This window comes from Vicugna pacos, chromosome 10 (assembly GCF_048564905.1).
Source record: "Vicugna pacos chromosome 10, VicPac4, whole genome shotgun sequence".
Taxonomy (NCBI): domain Eukaryota; kingdom Metazoa; phylum Chordata; class Mammalia; order Artiodactyla; family Camelidae; genus Vicugna; species Vicugna pacos.
The window spans coordinates 31,133,349-31,158,171 of NC_132996.1; the positions used below are offsets into that span (position 1 = coordinate 31,133,349).

Sequence of the window (24,823 nt, forward strand, 5' to 3'; positions counted from 1 at the left end):
ATCATTTTATATTTTGACCAGCAGCACATGAGGTTGCAGATTCACATACTTGCCACATTTGTTACTGTCTTGTCTTATACTGTTATTGTCTGTTATAACCATCCCAGTGACCTAGTGGGTGTGAAGTAGTAACTCATTGTAGTAGAAACTTTGTTTTACTTAACTTCATATTCATATTAATACAGAGCCTGACACGTAGCGTGTACTTTAAATTTTAGAACTTGAGGAAGAGGGAAAAGACATCTGTTGGCAGGAGGAACAGAAAATTCAAAGATACAGGATCAAGAGGAAATAGATTGTATTCTGTGAATTGTTAGAAGCTCAGTATGTTGGAGCATAGGCTTTATTTGGAGAAGTTTCAGGAAATAAAATGAAGGAATCCCATCATGTACCAGGCAATTTTTTTGTACTGGGGTACAGCAGTGAACAAACAGATGAAGACTCTGCCCATGAGGAAGACTGAAAATAAAAATATTAGAAAATAAGCAGATCAGAACCTTTCAGAAATTAAATTCTTCGAAGAAAACTACGTAGCCTAACATGATGGAGAGTAACCTAGAAAGGAGTCATGCTACAGTTACTTGAGTGAAAAAGAATTAACATTTAAGTAGAGAAACGAAAAATAAAACAAATGAACTAAACAACAAAACAGAAGCAGACTCACAAATACAGAGAACAAGCTAGTGGTTACCAGACGGAGAGAAGGGTGAGAGGAGGAGCAAAGTAGTGAAGGGGATTAAGAGGTACAGACTACCCCCTAACATAAGTTGTAAGGAAGGAGTGTGCAGCACAAGGAATATTGTCAATGTTTTATAATATTATATGGAGTGTAATCTATAAAATATCAAATTACTGTGTTGTACAGCTGAAACTAATATAATATTACAAGTCAACTATATTTCAATATAAACAACAACAGCAAAACTGATCAGTTTTACGAAGCCCCAGTGTAAGAGTGCTCTTACACCAGGATGAATAGCAGGCACGAAGACCCTGGGCCAGTGCACACGTTAGATTGCACTGGGCAGCAAGTAAAAAGAAAGCCCAGTGCAGAGTGACTTAAAAATGAGGATTTACTATTTCACACAATAAGAATCTGTTGATAGATGATCCCAGGTTTGGTTAGTTCACCAGCAGAACAATGACATCAAGGACCCAAGTACTTTCCATTTTTCTACTCTGTCATCTTTAGAATGTTTCCCTTATTCCTGTGTGATATGTGAATGACAGTGAGCTTCCATTTGGTCTGCCAGACAATCAAATGTGCCATAGGTTTTATCCAATAAAGACATGGTGGGGTTCATGAAGTATTCTCACATCTTTTTTGCTTTCAGATTTTGTTAATGCTTTGTAGTTTGTGAGTCTAGCTAAGTGGATTGATTTTTTCTTATATAGAGGACTCTTCACAATGCTTATTTATGGAATGAGATAAGATTATAAAAATCTTTTAAGCTCCACATATTATTTTATGATACAGAATATTAAAATAATTGTCAAGCTCAATCTGAACTACACAGACTTCTCTTTAAAGAAAAGTAAACATTCTGCATTTGCTGACCTTTTCAGCAGTAACCATGTCATTAATATACTAACTAGCCAACAGTTATGAAAAAATAAACTCATTTAATTTCTTCTTTAAGGAAAATGTGATATTTTATTAGTGAAGTAAAGTCAAGGCATGGAGTGAACATTTTGAAAACGATTTTTTGGAAACATTTCCATTGTGATTTCTGTTGCTGAAAATGTTATGTCACTAGTAAAAATCTCCTATATATATACTTTATAAATGTAGAAACAATTTTCTAACATTCAAGAAATATTCTAAAGAGTTTCCATAGATTTTAAACTCAGCTGTTTAAAATATATAAATGTAGCACTTTCTTAACTCATTTCCAAGACCAACTAAGGATATTTCCTCTCGAATTTATATGAAAATTTCTGTTGGATGGTGGAAAGGATTGAAAAATTAATTTTATTTTTAGTAAGTATCGCCAGAGAAACTTGTTCCCTTTGAAACAGTTGTGCCATTTAGATCTCTGCATTATTGTGAGGTATAATTTTCATTTATGAATGCCATTAAAAACTAAAGATCAAGATACTTGGAACTTAAAACCAAATTGTTGACTCAGTGTATTACAAAGTGTTAAATGGAGGTTTTCAAAAAGCTATTACTCTCACTACAATTTACAAAAAACATTATTATAATATATTAACATAACATATTAAAATATTAATTTTATAAGAGCAAAAATGTCTTATATCTTTAAGGAGCAAAATAAAATAGTTGGAAATTACTCTTTATTTCATCTTTACTGCATATTGTTTAAATAGATTTATTGAGATATAATTCACAAACCATACAATTCGTTCATTTAAAGACTGCAATTCAATGTTTCTTAATATATAGTCATAGAAATGTGCAACCATCACCACATTCAGTTTTAGGACATTTTCATTATCTCCAAAAGAAATCCTATACCCATTAGCAGCCATTCCCCATTTCCTATTAAAACCTTCATTTCTAAGCAACCACTACTTTCTATGTCTCTTGATTTGCCTATTTTGGACATTTCATATAAATGGAATCATGTAATATGTGGTCTTTTATGACTGGCTTTTTTTCACATAGCATAATGTTTTCAAGGTTCATCCATATTACAACATGTATCAGTACTTCATTACTTTTAATGACCAAATAATATTACATTGTGATAGATACAGTACCTTTTGCTTATCCATTCTTCCATTGGTGGTTATTTGGATTGTATCTACCTTATGGCAGTTGTCAGTAGTGCTGCTATGAACATTCATATATGGATATTTATTTAAACTCCTGTTTTCAATTCTTTTGGTTATGTACCTAGGAGTACAGTTGCTGGATCTTATGGTAGTTTTATGTTTAGCTTTTTGAGGAACTGCCAAACTGCTTTCCATTGTGGATTCAACATTTCAAATTCCTACCATCAGTGAATGAGGGCTTCAGTTAATCTGCATCCTTGCCAATACTTCTTATATTCTGTTTTTTTCCCCCTAAATTATCATTATCCTAGTGGGTATGAAGTGTGGTATTTCATTGTGGTTTTGATTTACATTTCCCTAATGACTAATGATGTTGAATATCTAATCATGTACTTGTTGGTTGCTTGTAAATCTTCCTGTGAAAGGACAAATTATGTACTTTGCTTATTTTTAATTTGGGCTGTTTGTCTTTTTGTCATTGAATTATAAGAGTTTTTTATATATTCTAGGTACTAGAACCTTATCAGATAAATGATTCAGAAATACTTTCTCCCATTCTGGGGTTGTCTTTTCACTTTTTTTTTTTATCATATCCTTTGATGCACAAAAATTTTTAGTTTTGATGAACTAGTTTATTTTTTCTTTTTTTATATGTACTTTTGGTCATATCTAAGAAACATTGCCAAATCTGAGGTCATGAAGATTTACCCTGTGTTTTTTTCTAAGAATTTTATTATTTTAGCTCTTACATTTAGGTCTTTAATCCATTTTGAGTTTATTTTTGTAAATGATGTAAGATATGAGCCAATATTATTCTTTTGCATATGGTAATCCAGTTGTACCAGCATTCTTTGTTGAAAAGACTGTTCTTTCTCCATTGGACTGTGTTGGCACTATTGTCAAAAATTAGTTAACCTTAGATACAGAAGCTTATTTCTAGACTCTCAGTTCCATTCCATTGATCTCTATGTCTGTCCTTATGCCAGTATCACACTGGCTTGATTACTGTTGCTTTGTGTAAGTTTCAAGATCTGGAAGTATGACTCTTCTTACTTTGTTCTTCATTTCCAAAACTGTTTCAGCTATATGATGTCTCAGATAATGGAGTAGATCCCAATGATCAAGCTTGTAAGATCTGGGTCTCTAAGTCCTTGGTGCCAAATTATCCATTTGGATTGTCTAGCCTACTGACCTTGGCTAGCATTTCTTAATGTCAGGACAATGTGTCTAGCTGAATAGGATCTTGCACAAGATTACAGAAGAAAATTTTACTTAATACTGTAGGGGCTTCATACCTTTTCTAGGATCATGAAATTAAGGAAGTCGGCAGGCATTTCTTTGCAATATTTCTTTTAAATATTATCTTATCTGCTGATGAGACATAGATGCCAACTCTCTTTCTCTTCCTTGGTTATCAGCTGGGAAACTACCTGGGCCAGTTCTTCCAGTCATATGCACTTGGTCTTTCAGACTGCTTTGCCTGAAATGTCCTGTTCTGGCTCCTAAGTTTGTGGCTCAGCAGTGACTTTTCTCAATTGCCAACCACCCCTTCTCTTTCTTCTGATTCTTATCTGAATTTTCTCTCCTATACCTTCTTATTTCTTACCAAAGAAACATATTTTAAAAGAAATATTCCAAAGAAATGCCTACTGACTTACTTAATTTTTCAGTTCAGTTAGTAGAGATTTGTAGATACACTCCACAGAATGCTTCTCCACAGGAGTCTACCTCTGACTGAGAAGTCTTTCTACTTCATATTTCCATAACTTAACATATAATTTGCATAGATAGATAGATAGATAGATAGACAGACAGACAGACAGACAGACTGGCTTATTCAAATTCACAGTCATTTATAAGAATGGAGTCTCCCTTTCTATAGATTGATTGTTTGTCATATTTCTTCCAAATTTAAAGGCAGTCTTTCTCCATGTAATTGCTGTCTGTTTTCTAAGCTATGTGATAGGTTGGGATGGGGCAGAGGTGGAAACTTGGAGAACAATGAGTGTGCGTTCCAGGCAGCAGAACATTGAGATCCAAGTCTCAGGCAGTAGGGACTAGGGATATAGCTAGGAGGCTGGGATGGCGAGAGAGGAAGATTGTTAGGAACTAAGGGTGCAGTGCTGGGTGGGGTAGGGGGCAGGAAGTGTAGGACCTTTGGAACCTTGGAGACCGTGGTAAACACTGGATTTTTTCTGAGGAATGTGGGAAATTATCTGTTCTCCTTCATCTTTTCTTCTTCTTTTTTTCCAGAAACATTTTTTTAGTTTTTCCAGTTTTTAAAATTGTTGTAAAATACATATAACATAAAACTTACTATCTTAACCATTTTTTAGTGTGAAGTTCAGTGGCATTAAGTGCATTCGTATTGTTGTGCGACCATCACCACCATCTCCAGAACTGTTCATCTTGTAGAACTGAAACTCTGTATCTATTAAACAGTAGCTCCTTGACCCCCCCCCCCAGACCTTGACAACCACAGTCTGTTTTCTTTCTTTCTTTTTTTTTAATTTCTCCCTTTCCTAGTGTCCCAGCTCTGGTAACCACCAATAATCTTCTTACTTTGTTACGACTCTACTCTTATTACTTTAAGTTCAGCATTTTTAGTTCCAAATATAAGTGACATCATGTAACATTTGTCTTTCTGTATCAGGTTTATTTTACTTAGCATAATGTCCTCCAGTTTCTTGCACTTCGTCACAAATAGTAGGATCTCCTTTATTAAGGCTGAATAATAGTCAAGTATGTGTTTGTGTGTGTGTGTGTGTGTATCTCATCTTATTTATCCATTCATCCACTAATGAACATTTAGGTTGCTCTTCGTATCTTGTCTACTGTGAATAATACTGCAGCGAACATGGAAGTACAGCTGTCTTACCAAGAAAGTGGTTTTATTTCCTTTGGCTATATATACCCAGAAGTGGGGTTGCTGGATCATCTGGTAGTTCTATTTTTTTTAATGGAGGTACTGGAGATTCAACCCAGGACCTAATGCATGCTAAGCATGCACTGAGCTATTACCCTCTCCCTATTTTTAATATTTTAAGAAACCTTCATACTCTTTCCACAGTGGCTGCACCAATTTACCTTCCCAGCCACAGTGCTCAAGTGTTACATTTTCTCAATATCCTCACCAATGCTTATCTCTTGTCTTTTTGATGATAGCCATTCTAACAGATATGAGGTGATATCTCATTGAAGTTTTGATTTGCATTTCCCTGATAATTAGTGATGTTGAGTATCTTTTCATATACCTATTGTCTATTTGTTTTTCTCATTTGGAAAAATATCTGTTCAGAACCTCTGCCCATTTTTAAGTTAGATTATTTGGGGGTTTTTTTGTTCTTTTTTTTTTTTGATGTTGAGTTGTATGAGTTCCCTATATATTTTGATATTAACCCTTTATCAGATATATATTTTGCAAATAATTTCTCCCATCCCATAGGTTACCTTCTCATTTTGTTGTTTCTTTTGCTGTGTAGAAGCTTCTTAGTTTGATATAGTCCTTTTGTTTATTTTTGCTTTTATTGCTTATGATTTTGATGTCATATCCAGAAAGTCTTTGCCAAGACCAACGTCAAGGAATTTTCCCTATTTTTTCTTCTAGGAGTTTTATGGTTTGTGGTCTTATATTTAAGTCTTTTTTTTTTTAATGGAGGTACTGGGGATTAAACCCAGAACCTCATGCATGCTAAGCGTGCACTCTACCACTGACCTATACCCTTCAACCCCTATACTTTTATTTATTTTTATATATATACATATATGTGTGTGTGTGTGTATAGACATACATACACAGCAAACAATAAAGTCTTATGTGTAACTGTCAAAGAGAAACAGAGCTGGATAGTAGTTAAAGCAGTGACAGATTTTATTCAGGAACTATTGCAGCAGACAAAAAGCTACCTCAGTATGGAACTACTCTCAGTTCTGAATACAACAAAAACAGCTGGGGATTATAGTCACAGAGCCAAACGTGGAGGTCAGTGGATGGAAAATAGGGAAGAAGAGACATCAAAGGCAGGGGGATTGTTGCTAAACCTACTTGACAGGATTCTTGCTGAAGGCAGGATGGGGTGATCAGACATCAAGGTTGGGTAATTCTCTCTAAACTGACTTAGCAGGATTCTAGCTAAAACTGGACCCTGAAGACATATCCCCCTGCCAACTATGGGGGCCAAGGTCGAGATCTAATCTGAAAGAGGCCTCAGAGGAGCCTGATCAAAGTTTGGTCACAGAGAGTGTCTTTGCTAACTCACAGATTGTCCCTAATGTAGAATTATATCCATATTTGATAAATTATTGATTAATCAAACAAATCTGATCATCAGTAGAATGAAGAGCAAGAATTTGGCCTGTTTCAGATAAGTTGTTTTCAGCTGTTTTTGAGCAGATTAAAAGATGTCATCTTCTATTTTTAAAAAATCCTTTTGGCATGTTCATGATCTGTAGGAAAACCCCCAACTTGTTGTCTAGACATATAAAATCTATTAAGATCTTTGCCATGAATATCTTTCCACTTTCATTTACTGCCTCTCCTCAACATGCTTGTGAATTGTAGGCAAGCCAGACTATACACGATCTTTTTCCTAGATGTGACCTTTCTTAAATCCAAGACTTTACTCAAGATGTTCCTTCTTTCTAGCATGGCCTTGTCAACTTGGTAAACTCTTGTGTTACCTTTCAAGACTCATCTCAGTGTCACCTGTTCTGAAGGACTTTCTCTCGCCTTCCTAGCCAGGTTTAAGAGTACCATCCTCAATACTCCCTTTGGATCCTGTCTGTAGCACTTACAGTATCACACTGCAGTTACTGGTTTACATGCTTATCTGTCCCCAAAGACCCTGGAGGCAGCGATGTTGTTTCAGGCATCTCTGTGTGCCCACATCTACCTCAGTGCTTGGCACCATGTGGGTCTGCAGTACATGTAGGCTGAATGAATGAACAAAGATCTTATAACTGGAACTTACCTAACACCTGGCAGTCAGTAGAAATGATTGTTCAAATAATCTAAAAGTCTCTATTTCTTCCACGCAGTAAGGAAGAGACTTCTGTGATTGTTTTGCCTAGGCAGCGCCAGAAAACAGGATCACAGACAAAAAATGGCACGTTGCCAAGCATTAATGCCAGTGAGTTTCTGAAAGGCATTTTTATGGTCTAAACAAACTCCTTCAAGCTTTTTCTGTATAACTATGTAAATTAAGTTCTTCTAACTCAGAATTTTATCTCATCAAGCACCTAAACCGTTATGTAGTAGGGGCAATGGGAAAAGAGGATATGCAAACAGAACTGGGGTATGCTTTTTTTTTCTGTAGAGATCAGAACATAAAGCAATGATTTTCAATAAACTTGTCTACAATTATAGCTCCTCTTCTTCCCCCAGCAGCCTCGCCAGCTGACCGGCTAACCAGGTAGTATCGGCCAGGCCACCTTAAGGTCTAAGGACAGAGCTCAGGGGAAGAAGAAGGAGAATATTCTTAGACAAACAGTAGGTATGAACAGGAAAAAGAAACAGAATTTGTGTAAACTTTGGCCACAAAGAAGTAAATAAACACTGCAGTGTATAATTGTGGGATGTAAAAATGTGCATGAAAACTTACTCCAGAACGTAGATTGAAATTTTGGAAAGTAACTATTTTGCATGTTTGAGAAATTAAAGATATTATAGACCTGTAATAATGAAGACTCAAAGAGATCCTAAAACTAGAGACGAGAGGTTAGCTGGGAAAGCTGGAGAGGAAAGAAGGAGAGGCGGAGGGAGAGAGAGGAGAGAGAGGGAGGGAAGGAGGGAGACAGAGCCTATTTTCACAGATTCAGAAATAAATATAAAATGGATTAGGAAGCAACAGAGAATAGAAACATTACAGACAATTATATTAGAGGAGGAAAGACTTGAGAAAAAGATATGGGGATTAAAAGTGTTTTTCTTTCTTTATTATCATTTTAATAGGATTTTAGGAAGACGAGAAGGTAAAAGCTGTGGCTGAAAAACCACCTTTAACAAGGAGTCCCCATCTTGTCTTCACTTTTGAGAAAGAAAATAGGACTGTTGGAAGAGAAAATAGAACATGAGCCATTAGTAAGCGCTAATGAGCCCTAAAAACACTGGATGTCCATTATTAAAAAAGGATTATTTCTAATCTGGACTACAGACAACTTTTATATTTTATATGAAACCCTTGCTGAGCAGTGTATGGCTCAGAAACTCCACTTGCAGGTCTTAAGCATCATCTTATTGAATTTGTCTTATGCATGTGCCATAAGTATCTGGAAGTCTTTGGCTGGTCCATTCATATCTAGAGACAGCACAATGGTGACTAGAAGCTTTGTATGCACAGGGCTGTTGTAGTTTGTTTGCTTTTTCAGTTGGGTGAACCAGGAAGCACAAATCTATTTCATTCGAGAACTAAGTGTTGATATTCAAATGTTTTCTCTTAGTCAGGCGGATTTCCCCATACAGTAACCGCTAATCACCTTTGTGTATGTTTAGAGGGGATGTAATTTTGTCTGTCATCAATCTGGAAGCTGAGAGATCAGAAGAGATTGGGAGGGTCTCATCATTTAATTTCATTCTCCAGTTTCCACTGCAGTACTCCAGCAGTTACATGTGCTAGGTGTCCTCATATCAAATCCCTCTAGTTTATCTTCTCCACACAATTAACTTTCAGTCTTCCGCTGAGGTGGGAGGCCAGGCAATCATCTGTAAAATGTCAGAGAGGGGATGTGAACACCTAATTGCTTCTTTTGTGGATTTTTTTCTTTTCAAAGCCGTATGCTTCATCATCAAGTTACACACAATTCTAGGGCCTTTCTGGAGTTTGGGAGTGTGAGCTGGTCTACTTATGGGACTTCTGCATTTCTGGATTTGACTGCAGCTTTGTTTTTCCAACTGGGAAAATCAGTTACATTTGTTTTTCAGCCCCCTAAATTCTGGGTTGTTACCTCCAAACATTCACTCTTTCTCCTTGAGAATTCCGACCCTTTTCTATAACTGGGGGAGAGGCACTGAAGAGAGGAGAGCTAGGTACATTTCGGCAGTCTGCCATTAGAAAGCCCTAATCAATGCTTTCTCCCAACTCTGTGTTTAAAAAACTTCAAACATACATAAAAAATTGGAAGAATAGTACAATGAGCACCCATATACCCTTAACTCGGATTTACGAATTGTTAGCCTTTTGCTATTATTACTTTTTCTCTGCTTTTTTTTTTTTCTCCTCCTTTATTTTAAGGTGACTCTTCTGGCACTTCGATGGCAAACCTGAAATGTTTATTGACCTAGTTCCCCTAATTTGTCATGACTTGAACTCCAAACTTTGCCTCCCAAGAAGATGCTGAAATCCCTGCTTAGCTCTTTTAGCCCATCTTCTGCTGCTTTCTGCTGGGTTTCTTGGACTCTTGCCTTATGCCTGCACAAAGGATCTGAGAAGAGTTTTACACAGATTTTGAGAATCCTTCCTTTGGCTGCTCTTTGCTAAGATTTCTTCTCTTAACTTCCAGTCACTTCAGCAGCCCCAGGCTCTGAGTCCTTGGCACAGTGAGCCTGCTGCTTCCTAACTGAGCTCCATTTCCTGTGTGCGACACTGAGTTAGGGTGGCTGTTAGGTGAGTAGTCAGCAAATAGAAGTCAAACAGTGTGTTTCCCTTATTTAAGGCTCGTATTGCCTGTGATATCTGCCTGCATTTGGTTGCTCTTGTGCCCAGAGATTATAACCATTATTGGGAGGAGATCCGTCTGATACAACCTATTCTGTCACCACTGGAAATGGAGCCTCTAATTTGCTAACATTGTTTGGGATTTTGCATTTATTTATTTATTTTGGAATTTTGCGTGTATGTTCATGAATGACATTGGCCTATAATTTTCTTATAATGTCCTTATAAAGTTTTGGGTTCAAATTTATAGGGCCTCATCAAACATATGGGAAAGTGTCCTCTTTTCTTAATTCTCTGGAGGAGTTTCTACTATGCTGGTGTTATTTCTTCTTTAAATTTGGGTAGAATTTATTCATTAAGACATTTAGGTTTAGATTTTTCTCTATGGAAAATTTTCAAATTGTAGATTAATTCGCTTAATTGTGATTAAACTATTCAGATTTTTTCTGTCTCTTCATAAATCAGTTTTATTAGGTTTTTGCTTTCTCTTTCTTTCTGCCTGTATCTCTTTCTCTTTTTTTTCCTGCTTGCATGGACGCTAAATTTTGAACAATTTAAGCATGAGAAATAGTGATCTATTTTTGCTGATCCATTTGAAAGATGCAGAATCCATGAACTACACTCCAAAATACACACATAGCCTTAGGTATCTGAGGAGTAAAGATATCCTCATACATAAATACAATATCATTTTCACACCTAAAGAGTAATAATAATCTGTAACATCGACTAATCCCCAGTCCATATTCAACTGACCCCAACTGAGCATATATGTAAAATTGGTCATTCATACTAATATTTCCCATTAAGATTTAATATCTTAAGCAGTTTGTGACATTTGTTTATATCACATTTTTCTTTTTTTCATACAATAAAACTTGGTACCTACATATTTTCTTTATTTCACAAGATACATAAAACTGCTTCAGAATTACAATACTAATATTACTACGAAAAATAGATTATTATAAACAGCTCAGGATTTCTTTGCAGTTTAATTTTTTCCTTAGAATAGGTGCTACTAGAGATGGAAAGCCACAGTGCTGTATTCAAAAATCATTTGAAAAAATTCTATTTTCCTGTGTTACATTATCAATTTAATATACACTTAGTTTTTTCCTTATCTTTATATTCAGTTGCAGGTGTTTTCTTTTTAGATCTTTGTTATTTAATTTTATTTTCTGAATATATAAAGTGTTCACATTATTCAAAAAATCAAAACTATATGAAAATGTATACTCAGATAAAGTGAAAAGGTACATTTAGATAAAAAATATACTTAGATACTGACTCCTAACCTTCTCTCCTCCACTCTACTCTCACAAGCTACGTGACCGTATGAGACAGCCACTCAGTTTAAGTAATGACTGTCATTAGTTGGTGATTTCTCCTTATGTTTCTTTTTATAAAAGTGGGCATATATTTATATCCTAATTCTCCCCCTCTTTCTTATACAAAAGGAAGCATTCTCTGTATACATTATTTTGCACCTTTTTTCCTACTTAATTATGGAAACTGAAATGAAAATTGTTCCATATCAATTTATAGAAATCTTTCTAATTATTTTTATAGCTGCATGGTAGTCCATTAGGTAGTTACAGTTTAACTATGCTCCTACTAACAGGAATTTGTATTCTCTCACATTTTAATAGTTTTACTACTATAAAAATGCTTCAGTGAGTAGCCATGTGCATATGTTGTCTTATATTTGTGGAGATGTATCTGGAGGGTAGTTCTAGAACTGGGACTGCTCAGTCAAAGGGTAAATGCATAAACACGTCTCCAGTCTTCTCCACAGGGAGCTAATCAACTTTAAAAAGCATCTAAGCTTATTATATCACTACCTTTATTTAATTTTGATGTCTGTTTATAAATAATAACTTAAAAAATCTTTGCATATACCCTTCATAAATATTAACTGATGATGAATCACAGACCTAAAAGTAAAACACAAAGCCATAAAACTCCTAGAAGACGGCATAGGAGCAAACCTAGATAATCTTGGATATGGAGGTGACTTTTTAGATACAACAGCAAGTGCACAATCTATGAAAGAAATAATTGATTAGCTGGACTTCAGTAAAATTAAAAGCTTTTGCTCTGCAAAAGATAATGTCAAGAGAATGCGAAGACAGGCCACCAACTGGGAGTAAATACCTGCAAAGGACACATATGATAAAGGACTGTTACCCGAAATACACAAAGAACTCTTAAAATTCAGTTGGAAGACAAACAACCTGATTAAAAATGTGCCAAAGACCTTAATAGATGCCTCATCAGAAAAGATAGACAAATGGAAAATAAGCATATGAAAAGATGCTCCACATCATATGTCATCAGGGAAATGCAGAATAAAACAGTGAGATATGACTACACACCTATTAGAATAGCCAAAATCTGGAGCACTGACAAAACCAGATGTTGGCAAATATGTGAGCAATGGGCACTCTTATTCATTGCTGGTGGGAATGCAAAATGGTGCATACGCTTTGGAAGACAGTTTGGTGATTTCTTACAAAACTAAACATACTCTTATCATATGATCCAACAATTGCACTCCTTGATATTTACCCAAAGGACTGAATAGGTATGTCCACACAAAAACCTGCACAAGGCGGGTATTGATAATGGGAGGTGGGGTGTGTACTGCATATGTGGGAGCAGAGGACATACGAGAAATCTCTGTCGCTTCCCCTCAGTTTTTCTGTGAAACTTACATTTTTAAAAATATATAGTCTTAACTTTTAAAAAAAAATCTTTGCATGACCTTCTAGAGAACTAGAGTTTTGCTTTATTTTGTTTTACTGTTTAGCCCCTTTTCCTTTACTGCACTGAGACCCAACTGCACCTAACCTTCCTTGTAATTTCCCAATAATCTTAAAACCTTTTATGACCCCATTTCTGAGGCCCCATAGTTATCAAAGTATATTTTGTACTTCACAGTTGTCTCTGATCCATGTTAAGATGTTGGCCACTTGTCCTTTCAGTCTGTAACTCTCTGTAAAACCAGTTCAGTGAATCATTACAGTATTCACTAAAGGCAGGGAATTTTCTATTATTGTGGTTTGGGAAATGTTTTCTTTCTTCCTTCAAAGAGAACAGCAACTTAGCAAAATAATTGATCTGTAGTGAGAAAACATATCCCATAAGTGTTCTCTAAGTATTTCCCCAGTCTCTTTAGTCCTCTAATCTTTGAGTTATGAAAGTAAAGATTTTCTTTTCTTCCCACCTTTGAATGTTAGGTCTCCTCTTACCCCGGGTGCGTGTACTTCAAGTTCTTTAAATTTGTAATCTGAAAAATCAACATACTGGTAACTCTCTGTCTTCCTTTATGTTAATGATGGAAGAATGTTAAATCTCAAACTCTAGGACACATGCTTTTTATCAGTTCAAGAAAATTATTTTAGGTTGATGTCTTAGTTTCATAATTACGGTTTATTTTAATTGTTCCTCACATCTTGTTTGGCACCACAATTGTGCACAGGTTAGACTTATATTTGTGACACTCTTCAGGTCTTATTTTCAGTTGTGTGTGGTTAATGCTCATTCTTGTGATGACATTTATTCTCACTAGTTAGTACCCATTTCATACAATTGTCAGATACCTTTAACATCGCCCTAGTGTGATACCCTTACACTAGTCGGTGGACCAGTGCCAGTCCCTGATGAAGTTTCCTTTTATCTCTGGCTAATTTAGAAATAGAAGGACAGATAAAATTAGTTCACAATAAAGATGAATGTTTTCAATTTACAAAACTAGTCTTTTTTCATAGCCTGTGCCGGTCCTAAATTTTTGGTTACAAATGTTTTTTCTTTTATAAAGAAACGGTGATGTTGTGTTTCTTTTTTAACATTCTTACTTGGCTTAATAGAAAGATGACACTATGTCAGTCCTCAAAATTTTTTAAAGGAGGAAGAAAATACCAATTTGTGAACTTCAAAAGTCTGGGAACACTAACCTTTGTCATTGTTTTCTCAGTGCCTAGACCTGGTGGTGTTTAACTTGTCCGTGGCATTTCTCTAGGATTGAGATTTGAGATTTAACTTTATCCTTTGAGTTACTGACTCTTCTTGCCTTCTTCTCTGCTATTTCCAGGAATTTTTATAATTCCTTTTTAATTTTCATTGCAACTGTTCAGCTCTTTCATAGTTGATGTTGTCTACTTCATATTCCTCCAGTCTTAAAGGCCAAGGGGCATATCAGAAATAATAATCAGGATCTGGTAAGAAACCAGATTTTTCTGGCTTCGGTTTACATGTTTCCCACACTACAGATTCTCCTTCTGTTGTTTCTGGAAGTCTCCAGTGAGCATCTCACACGTGTGCCTTGAGTCTCTCTGGTCTGCTGAGTGGATGTACCTCTGTAGGCTACATCACTAATGAAGGTGCTTTGTCATCACCAGTGGCACTGGTGCCCATTCTTATGAATATGATGTCTGGCCAGTGATGCTGTGTTCTCTTACTCCTCTAGATGAGGGCAATAAATCCTGGAAAGAATGAAAATATTTTATTATCTGTAGATAATAACTGTATAGCTAGAACATTTCCAAGAATTGGTAAAAACTAATAGCATTAATTTTTGTAATGGACTAAGACATGTCAGTTTCAAGGCAAAAAAAATCAGTAATATTTTAAAGTATTAAAAATAAATGGAGACACTAAACAGGAAAGGCCCTACCTTAATATAACACACACAGACACACATGCACACTTACACGATATACATACAAACACACACACAAAGACATTGGGATAAAATAACAATACATAGCTTCATAATGAAAATAATACATGGACAGAGAATACAGACTTGTGGTTACCGGGGGGGGGGGGCGGGGTAGAGGGTGGGAAGGGATAGACTGGGATTTCAAAATTGTAGAACAGATAAACAAGATTACACTGTATAGCACAGGGAAATATACACAAAATGTTATGATAAATCACAGAGAAAAAAATGTGACAATGAGTGTGTATATGTCCATGTATGACTGAAAAATTGTACTGAACACTGGAATTTGACACAACACTGTAAAAGGATTATGAATCAATAAAAATGTAAAAAAAAAAGAAAATAATAAAACTTTGATAAATATAAATAAAAGTTTTGAGCAAGAATAGCAAGGCACATTAATACATAGGAGAATAAACATCTGCTAACTCTGGCTGGAGTTCTAGGATCTAGAGCTGGAAGAGGAAAACAGGAGAGACTAGCAGATAGTCTAAGATAACAGAATCAAAGCAATAGGGAAAAGACATAGCACCTAGTGGGGAACACAGGCTGGAATCCAAGGAAACTGTCAAAAGGAAGTGAACAATAATAAAAAGAGAAGTAAAGGAGAAAGAATAAAGTTCAAGGCCACAGGTCTACATTACAGCATATTCAAAAAAGCAAGAGAATGAACTGGGGGAAAGAGGGATGGCTTGCATGGGGCAGCGGCGGTAGGGGTGCGGGTAGGGGGAGTGATCCAGCAGAACCTGAAGAGTTTTGCATCAATACTGACTCAAATCCTCTTTCAGATGTAGGCAAGGTCATATCCACAGGTGTTATAAATGACAAATAGTAATTTTTCAATGATTAATTTAGAAGATACACATAATTCAGATTGATACTCCAACAAGATTTTTATCTTAGAAAGCAGCAAAATGCTTCTATATTTCATGAGAAATGAACAGGTCACACAATTCCAGAACTTACAAAGGAACAATGAAGTATTAGAACATGGTAGAGACCAAAGTGCTTGGCTTCCAATTCTGCCGTAGAATGTAAGAGATCACTGGAGCAGAATAGAACTCTAAAAACTGTATAATCAAACCATCGGTATCACAAAAGAACTGACAAAGAGCATTTATTAAATGACAAGTGGATAGCTAGATAATAATTTAAGAAACCAGTCATTTAAATCCAACACACACTCAATGTGTATCTCTCACCAAAATGAATTCTGAAAGAATGAATGAGTAAACATTTAGTGAAGTCAAATTACAGACTGGCCAGATAAAGATTGTTCAAATATTTGCACGTACAAGGTTCTTTTAAGAATTTAAGTCATAAAACAAAACAGGCTCAAGATATGACCTTGTGTGTGGACCCTCGCCTGACTGTTCTGCCTCTTCCCCACTTTTCCTCCTCCCTGTGATGCTTACATGTCTACCCCTCGTACAGGATTCTGAGCCTCTAGGAGAACTGATATAAAAACACCAAACGTATATAAAAAGAAATATACAATTAGTAGAACATTGAAAATCAGCTGTAGAGCATATATATGTATATATGTGTAAATATGCTTTTTGCTGTTATATGCTTAGGGAAAAATAGGGAGATACCTAAGAAATCACAGATATATTTATCTGTGGAAAGTGGGATTACTCTATGATAGTGGTTTTCAACAATTTTTTTTTTGTCTTGGGACTCCTTTAGACCGTAGAAATTGTTGAGGACCCCAAGGAGCTGTTTATGTCAGTTATATCTATAGTTACTGTATCAGAAGTAAAAACTGAGAACTTAAAAATATATTTAATCTGTTTTTCAGTTTAAATTACAACAAGCCCATTGCATATTAACAGAAATAACATGTTTATATATATTAAAAAAAAGGCCACGCTTTCCAAAATTAAAAAAATAGTGAGAAGGTAACATAGTTTTACCTTTTGTAATTTTCTTTAATGTCTGGCTGAATAGAGACAGCTGGATTTTATTCTACTTCTGAATTCAATCTGGTGTATTCGGAACTCCTAAGAGAATTAGAATAAAAAAGGAAAATAAAAATCTTAGTATTAATATGATAATAGTATTGACCCAGATCACCAGACAATACTTTGAGAACTGCTTCTCAAGAAGAGGAGAGGAAGAGTTTTGTTTTCACCATAGTTTGTATTTTAGAGTTCTCTAAGCCTTATCTGTTAAATAGGAAAAATAATACTGCTCTGTAGACTCTTTGTGAGAAATATGTGTAATGAGCTAAGAAGAGAAATAAGCACATCTTGGGCAATTAATAAATAATAGATGTTATTATAATAATCATTTATTATGCTGATGGTTCAATTTGAAGTGATGATGAAAACTTCTGAATTTAAATCCAGTGCTCTTTTCACTGAAGCTGCAGTATAGCTTAGAGGCTGCAGACAGGAATTCTAGGGCTTAATACACCCTTTTGGAAAACTATAGGTTTTGAGGCAGCAAAGCCCCATTTGCTGGTGGGAGAAATGCTGAAGCCATCCTTGACACTGACAGGCCTGAGGGTACTGATATTTGCAGACAAAATGGAGGAGAAGACTGCCCAGACCACTAAAGAGAAAGGAGGCCAGGGAAAGCATGAGTAGTGAATGAAGCCAGGGAGTCAATTAATCAACTCAGGGCCCTGGTCTATGAAGGGCACACAAGACTTTACACCCAGGGCTGGATTGGGCATAATGCAAGCAGGTATTAGAGCTGGTAGCCTAAGAAGTGAAGATTGACAGGATGATGTTGAAAAGTAAAGTGGACTGGTCAGAGCACAGACATGCACTGGGGCCATGACAGTGGCAAGGGTGCTCTCCCCAAATTTCACCTGCTCCCCCACATTCTCAACACTCATGGTTAAGTGGGGTCAACATGACTGGGGTTGGACAATAATAGACACAGTAAAAAGGGATAAAGAATTTAATAAGTACATTGTGAAATGACAGTTAAGAGGCATGAAGGATATTTATTTGATCAGAGTCCAAAAAAATCTAATGGAGGAACTGAAAGATAAATATCATAGGAGATAAAAATTGAGAATTTCAGAGTCAAATAAATATGTGTCCTTAGACTGAAAATATATGCCTAAAAGCAAACAGGATACAGATAATGCACCACACATAAACATTTCACAGTGAATCTGCAGAGCATCAAAGATAAAAGAAAATCTTTAATACTATTAGAAAATGCAGATTACACATAGAGCAACAAGTATCTTGATAGCAGACTTCTCCATAACAATAGATGGCAGATCAAAGAATAATATTAAATGATAAATTTTTAATTAAGACTAAGAGAAAAATAAAAATATTTTCAGCTTTTCTTTAGCAAGACAAGAGGTTAGAGGGAAAGAATAGGAAGTAATTTTGACAATAATGAATGTTACCTGAGGCTTTACTTCCAGTTGCTGTAGGCATAGAAAGCCAGGAAACTAGGAACATAGCTAAGCTACCAGGGATTCTATAACCAAAGCTGCCAGTATCACAGTGAAGCATTAAATCATTAAAAGGCCATATACCAGGGGGCAAGGGTATAGCTCAGTGGTAGAGTGTGTGCTTAGCATGCATGAGGTCTTGGGTTCAATCCGCAGTACCTCTGTTAACAGCAACAACCAAAAGCCATATACCAGACCAGAGAATCAGGGTAACACATCTACAAAACCACCAAATAAGAAAAAGTAACCACAGAGGGGAAGGGAGAAGATAAAAAGAATGAAAAAAATCCTTAAGATTCAAAGTTGAGCTCACAAACCAAAATTAAAATGTATGAAGAGACTTAATGTTAAGAGAACAGTCTACAAAATCAACAAGTGAAAAATTAATTTATTGTGATAATATTACATAAACTACATAACATCATACGACTGTGTGGTACTGACATAGGGTAAACATATCCATCAATAGAATAGAATTAAAAGTCCAAAAATAAAGCCATACATGTATGGTCAATTGATGTTCAACAAGGGTAGCAAGGCCATTCAGTAGTGAAAAAAATAGTCCTTTCAACAAATGGGGCTTAAACAACCAGATTGCCACACACCAAAGAATGAATTTGGATCCCATCTATACCATATATTAAAAATAAGCTCAAAATCAAAGTTCTACATGTAAGAACTAAACTGTAAAACTCTGTCACCTTGGGTTAGGCAGTGTTTTCTTAGATATGATGCCTAAAGCACAAGCAACCAAAGGCCAAATTAATAAATTGGATTTTATCAGAATAAAAAACTTGCGTGTTTCAAAACGTACTATAAGAAAGCGAAAAGAGAAACCAAAGAATGGGAGAAAATATTTGCAGATTGTGTCTGATGCGGGTCTAGTGTCTCGGTCGTATGCAAGTAAATGAGAATAATATTGACACTGAGTTTTTCATCAGCCTCACCAAATGCAGAAGCCATCATCCTAACTGGGAATATGTCAGAAGCATTCCCTTTTAGAACAGGAACAGAAGAAATGCTTTGTGTTCTCATAAAGAGGAAAATTCATTTCAAGTTAATTTATTGATTCAGTGAAATTTCAATTAAAATAACTACAGAGCACTTTTATAGCATTTACTAAGCTAATTAAGGACCAAAAATAAAAAAGACATTTTTTCAGAAAAAGACCAGGGGAAAGATATGACTTATCATTGTGAAATTATGTCCAAATGATGTCTGCGCAGAAAGAGAAATAAACCCTATTATTTATAGTTTATTTTCTAATTTATTAATCATATGAATCTAGAATTCATTTAATATTAATAACATTCCACTGACTATTTACACAGCATGTATATAAACTGATAAATCCAATGTAGGAATTAAACAGATTAAATTCCCCAAAACATTTAAGTGTTGATTGCAAACTTAATCAAACACTTCTAAACCTTTAATTAGAATTCCTTTGAATATATGAATCTCTCAACTGCTCTAAAATTTCAAAAAGCTGTCAAAATGCACGTGCAGCATAATTATTATACAACTGATCAGATAAACCCCAGAAAACCTGAGTATAAAGTGTCACCAGGGTTTTAAAATTATTTCTTTGTTATCTTCATTATTACACCTATTTCTTACTGGAGTTGACGTCAAGCTGAAGTTTGGGAATGTTACTTTCATACTTTCCTAAATTTTCATTAATTTTCAGACCCTAAAGAGAAGAGGTACTATGTGAGAACAACTAGGGTTTCAGGATCTGGATATGGGCTAGAACACGTGAAGTTGAGTCCTTCCTTTTTAGTAAAGCTTTCCATGTTACATCGTGACATTTTTCCATTCTCCATCAATCATGTTGATACTAATTTTTGACACTTGGCATCTTTGCCAGAATGATGTATTCTATATGTTTCAGATGACCAACAGCATTGCCCTATTATCATGATATATAATATGGATCTGGTCTAAGATTTTCTATTATATTTACAATGAGAAATCTAGGGCATAAGACATTGTGGTGTTGACCAATGGATCAGAATAGAAAACCCGCAAATAAACCCAAGCAGGTGTGGAAACTTAATTTAGTACAGAAGTGGCATTAATCAGTGTGGGAAATGATGGGTGACTAAATATATGAAGCTGGGATAACTGGTTATCCATATTTAAAAATGAGATTTTATCTCACAGTATACATACAATAAATGAAATTCTGCTGCATTAAAATGTAAATGTTAAAAACAAAACTTCAAAAATTTGAAGAGAAAATATAGGAGAACATCTTTATAACACTGGGATAGGAAAGAATTTCTTAACACACCACATGAATACATGTATAATAAATATTATTGGCATATTTTACTCTATTAAATTTAAAAATTCTCCACAACATAGGCAAACTTAAGTTTACTGAATTAGCTGGACTCAACAGAGAAATAGAAAGCAACCTTATTACACCCCTATACCTTCAAATCTGCATTTCAACTTAAACTTTCATGTCCCTCAATGAAATTCTAGTGAATTCTACTAGTGTTTGGTCACTATCTGGAAGTAAATAAATATTTTCTTATTCTTGGCATTTAAAATTCCAGTTCTCTATACTATAAAACTCTATACTCCTATTGAATGTAATTTTTCCCATTCCCAAACTGAGCGTTGTTTCACACTTGGAACCTGATTAGGGAGGTGCATGCTTGCTTCCTCTCTGGCTCTGAGGAAGCCCTGACAGAGTGCCCAGCTCCCCTCTTCTGGTGCCCGGCCAGCCTGGCCCCTCGTGTCCAGGGCCAGTGACCCCAGTGCCCAGCAGGGGCAGGAGAGAGGCTGGGCAGGGAGAGGGTTTACTTATGTTTTCTTTCAAACAAGAAACACAACTTTATTTTTCTTTACAAAAGTGAAAAAAAGAAACCAAAAAGATACCAACATTTGAACTACTTTTAAAAAGTTAACATAATTAAAATTCTACGTTAACTGAGCGACCATCTTGCTTCTGGCCCTGACAGATTCTCCTGTCCGGGTCACTGGGACGCTGAGCCCACCGTGCGGACACTACCTGACAATGCTGTCCCGGGTGGTACTTTCTGCCGCCACCGCCGCAGCAGCCCCCTCTCTGAAGAGCGCAGCCCTCCTCGGTCCAGGGGTATTGCAGGCAACAAGGATCTTTCACACAGGGCAGCCAAGTCTTGCCCCTGTGCCACCTCTTCCTGAGTATGGAGGAAAAGTTCCTTTTGGGCTGATCCCTGAAGAATTCTTCCAGTTCCTTTATCCTAAAACTGGTGTAACAGGACCCTACATGCTTGGAACTGGGCTTATCTTATATTTACTGTCCAAAGAAATATATGTGATAACTCCAGAGACCTTCTCTGCCATGTCAACAATAGGGGTGCTTGTCTATGTAGTTAGAAAATATGGTGCCTCTATTGGAAAATTTGCTGATAAACTCAACGAGGAAAAAATTGCCCAACTAGAAGAGGTGAAACAGGTTTCCATCCAAAACATTCAGGATGCAATTGATCTGGAGAAGTCACAGCAGGCACTGGTTCAGAAACGCCATTACCTTTTTGATGTCCAGAGGAATAACATTGCAATGGCTTTGGGGCTTACTTACCGGGAACGGCTGCATAGAGTATACAGGTAGGTAAAGAATCGCCTGGACTATCACATCGCTGTGCAGAATATGATGCGTCAAAAGGAACAAGAGCACGTGATAAACTAGGTGGAGAAGCACGTGGTACGGAGCATCTCTACACAGCAGGAAAAGGAGACAATTGCCAAGCACGTTGCAGATCTAAAGGTCCTTGCAAGGAAGGCTCAAGCACAGACAGTTCTGTAAACGCATCTATCCCAATTGAGACAGCTAGAAATAATTGACTAAAAGGAAACTAGTCTGTGTGACAGAATCCTTCTGTATTGCTGTCTACTAAAGTTACAATTTACCTTTCCTAAAAATGAAAGGTTTGAGTTTCATATAATGAGAGAATTAAAACAATCTATTGGCCAGTAAGACGTTTCTCTTATCCTTTCCTTCGTGCTCTGCATTTTGAGTTATTCCATGATCACTTTTGAATAAGCAATTTACTTTTAATAAAAATTTGACTAAATCGGAAAAAAAATATGCGTTAACTGGTACAAAAACAGAAAGAATAATGGAAAAAAATACAATTCCAGACTTGGAACTAAGTGTGTATGGGGAGTTTATCTTTGGTAATAGTAGCTTTTTAAATTAATAGGGAAAACAAAGATTAGTAAATGAATGTACAACAATTTGCTAACCATTAGAAAAAGATCTGATTCCTACCTCACTTACCATATGAAAAGAAATTCTTTTTGAGGGGTTGAGGGGAGATAATTAGGTTTATTTATTTATTTTAATAGAAGTACTGGGGATTGAACCCAGGACCTCATCCATGCTAAGCACATGCTCTAACACTGAGCTATATCCTCCCTGCTCATACCAAAATAAATTCTTGCTGAAACCATAAATACTAGACCATTAGTGAATATTTTTATAATCTTGGGTTGGGGAAGACCTTTCTAAGTTTGCCTCAGCATCAGAAAACATAATAGGAAAGATTGGCAAATTTGACTACTTAAAAAAATGACACTTCTGTCTAAAACACCATAAAAGGTTGAAAGGTAGAAAGCAAATTGGAAAATTGTTTGCAAAATGTTAGACAAAGAATCAATATCTCAGATAAATAGAGAGCTCTTAAAAATCAGAACGGAAAATATTTAATATTTTAATGGAAAAGTGGGCAAAATACTCTGAGGCAAGTTACCAAAGAAATACAAAGACATATGAAAAATGTTTAGCTTCATGAACAATCAAAGAAATGTTAGTAAAATGTGAATAGTCTTTTTCCCTTATCAAACTGGCAAAAATTAAAATTATTGACAACTCAAATTTTCAGTTGTGAGGGGCAGCAAGTCTTCTCCCGCAATACTGTGGAGAGTGTAAAACAGTCATATCACCTTAGGAAGGGAGTGCGGAGGTATATATTGCAATGTGAAATATTTCCTTCTGCAACACACTTCTGGGAATTCACCCAAAGGACATGAATACATATTACTACTCCACTGACAATACTGAAAATGTGAAACAACCTTAATAGCCATCAGTAATGGACTGGTCAAGTAAATTATGATGTAGGAATTTCATCCAGCTCTTAAAAGTGGGCTCTATATATTTACTGACTAAAAAGACTTTATTGAATGAAAAATGAAGGTATCAATAAAATCAAAAGGCTGCCTACTGAATGGGAGAAGATTTTTGCAAATGACATATCTCATAAGGGGTTAATATCCAAAATATGCAAAGAACTCATACAATTCAACATCTAAACAAACAACTCCATTTAAAAATGATAGTTTCAGAACATAGGCTATGTAAAATTACAATAATAGATTTGTATCTAGATGCTTGAAAACATGCTCACCCCTCCAAGAAAAGTAATAAAAAGTAATGCATGTTCCATATTTTTAAAAGATCCAATGCTACAGAAATGTCAAAAGGAAAAGGTGAACGTGCTTTTCTCACTTCTCTCCTAGATTCCCTGTGACACCAGCCTATAGATAAGCAGAGTTAAATTGAGTTCTAACCTTAAAATCTTAAAATCCATATCTACCCTTATGCTAGCATGGATGGATATAGAGATATATTGACAGGATATAGAAATAGGTGGATATTTAGAATTACATGTTGTCCTGCTACTTTAAAAATATTTAATGGAAATATTGTTTGCAGTAACAAAAGCGCACAGATCAAAATTGTACATCTGTTTTCACAAACTGAATACACCTGGGTAACCAACTCCAAGCTAAAACAACAGCAACAACAAATGTTACCAGAATGTTACCAGCACCCCAGAAGACCTCCTTGTGCCCCTTTTCCAATCACTCCTCTGACTGTGCTGACTTCTAACAGTAGAGATTAGTTTGGCTAGTTTTGTATTTTCAATAAATGTAACAACAACAATAAAGTGTGTGCTTTTGAGTCTGGCTTGTTTTGCTCAGTGTTGTATATCAGAGATAGATCCATATTGCTACATGTAGCAGTAGATCATTTCTTCTCATTGTGTCCAGCATTCCATCGTGTGACTGTACTGCAAAATATTTATCCATTGCACTTTTGATGGGCTTTTGGGTAGTGTCCAGCTTGGAGTTGTTATGAATAGCGCTACCATGAACATTCTTGTACATGTCTTTTGGGATTCATGCAGGTGCATTTCTGTTGACTATAAACCAGAGGGTAGAATTAATGGGTCAGAGAATATGATAATATTCAACTTCGGTGTACACTTCTAAGAC

General features: G+C 35.8%; 1 protein-coding gene, 1 long non-coding RNA gene and 1 pseudogene across 5 annotated transcripts in view; 2 read left to right on the forward strand and 1 right to left on the reverse strand.

Annotated features, from left to right (window-relative positions):
* SYT9 (synaptotagmin 9) overlaps positions 1-24,823 on the forward strand; it is a 293,034-nt gene that overhangs the window by 48,348 nt on the left and 219,863 nt on the right. The window lies entirely within an intron of this gene.
* Positions 6,587-24,823, reverse strand: part of LOC140698705 (uncharacterized) — a 57,612-nt gene continuing 39,375 nt past the window's right edge. For all 4 annotated transcript variants that reach the window (XR_012076562.1, XR_012076563.1, XR_012076561.1 and 1 more), the window contains 3 exons: positions 17,037-17,123; positions 14,351-14,878; positions 6,587-9,439 (listed from right to left, as the gene is read on the reverse strand). This is a non-coding gene — a long non-coding RNA (uncharacterized lncRNA). The remainder of the gene's footprint in view (positions 9,440-14,350; positions 14,879-17,036; positions 17,124-24,823) is intronic.
* Positions 21,576-22,349, forward strand: LOC102540464 (ATP synthase F(0) complex subunit B1, mitochondrial pseudogene; annotated as a pseudogene).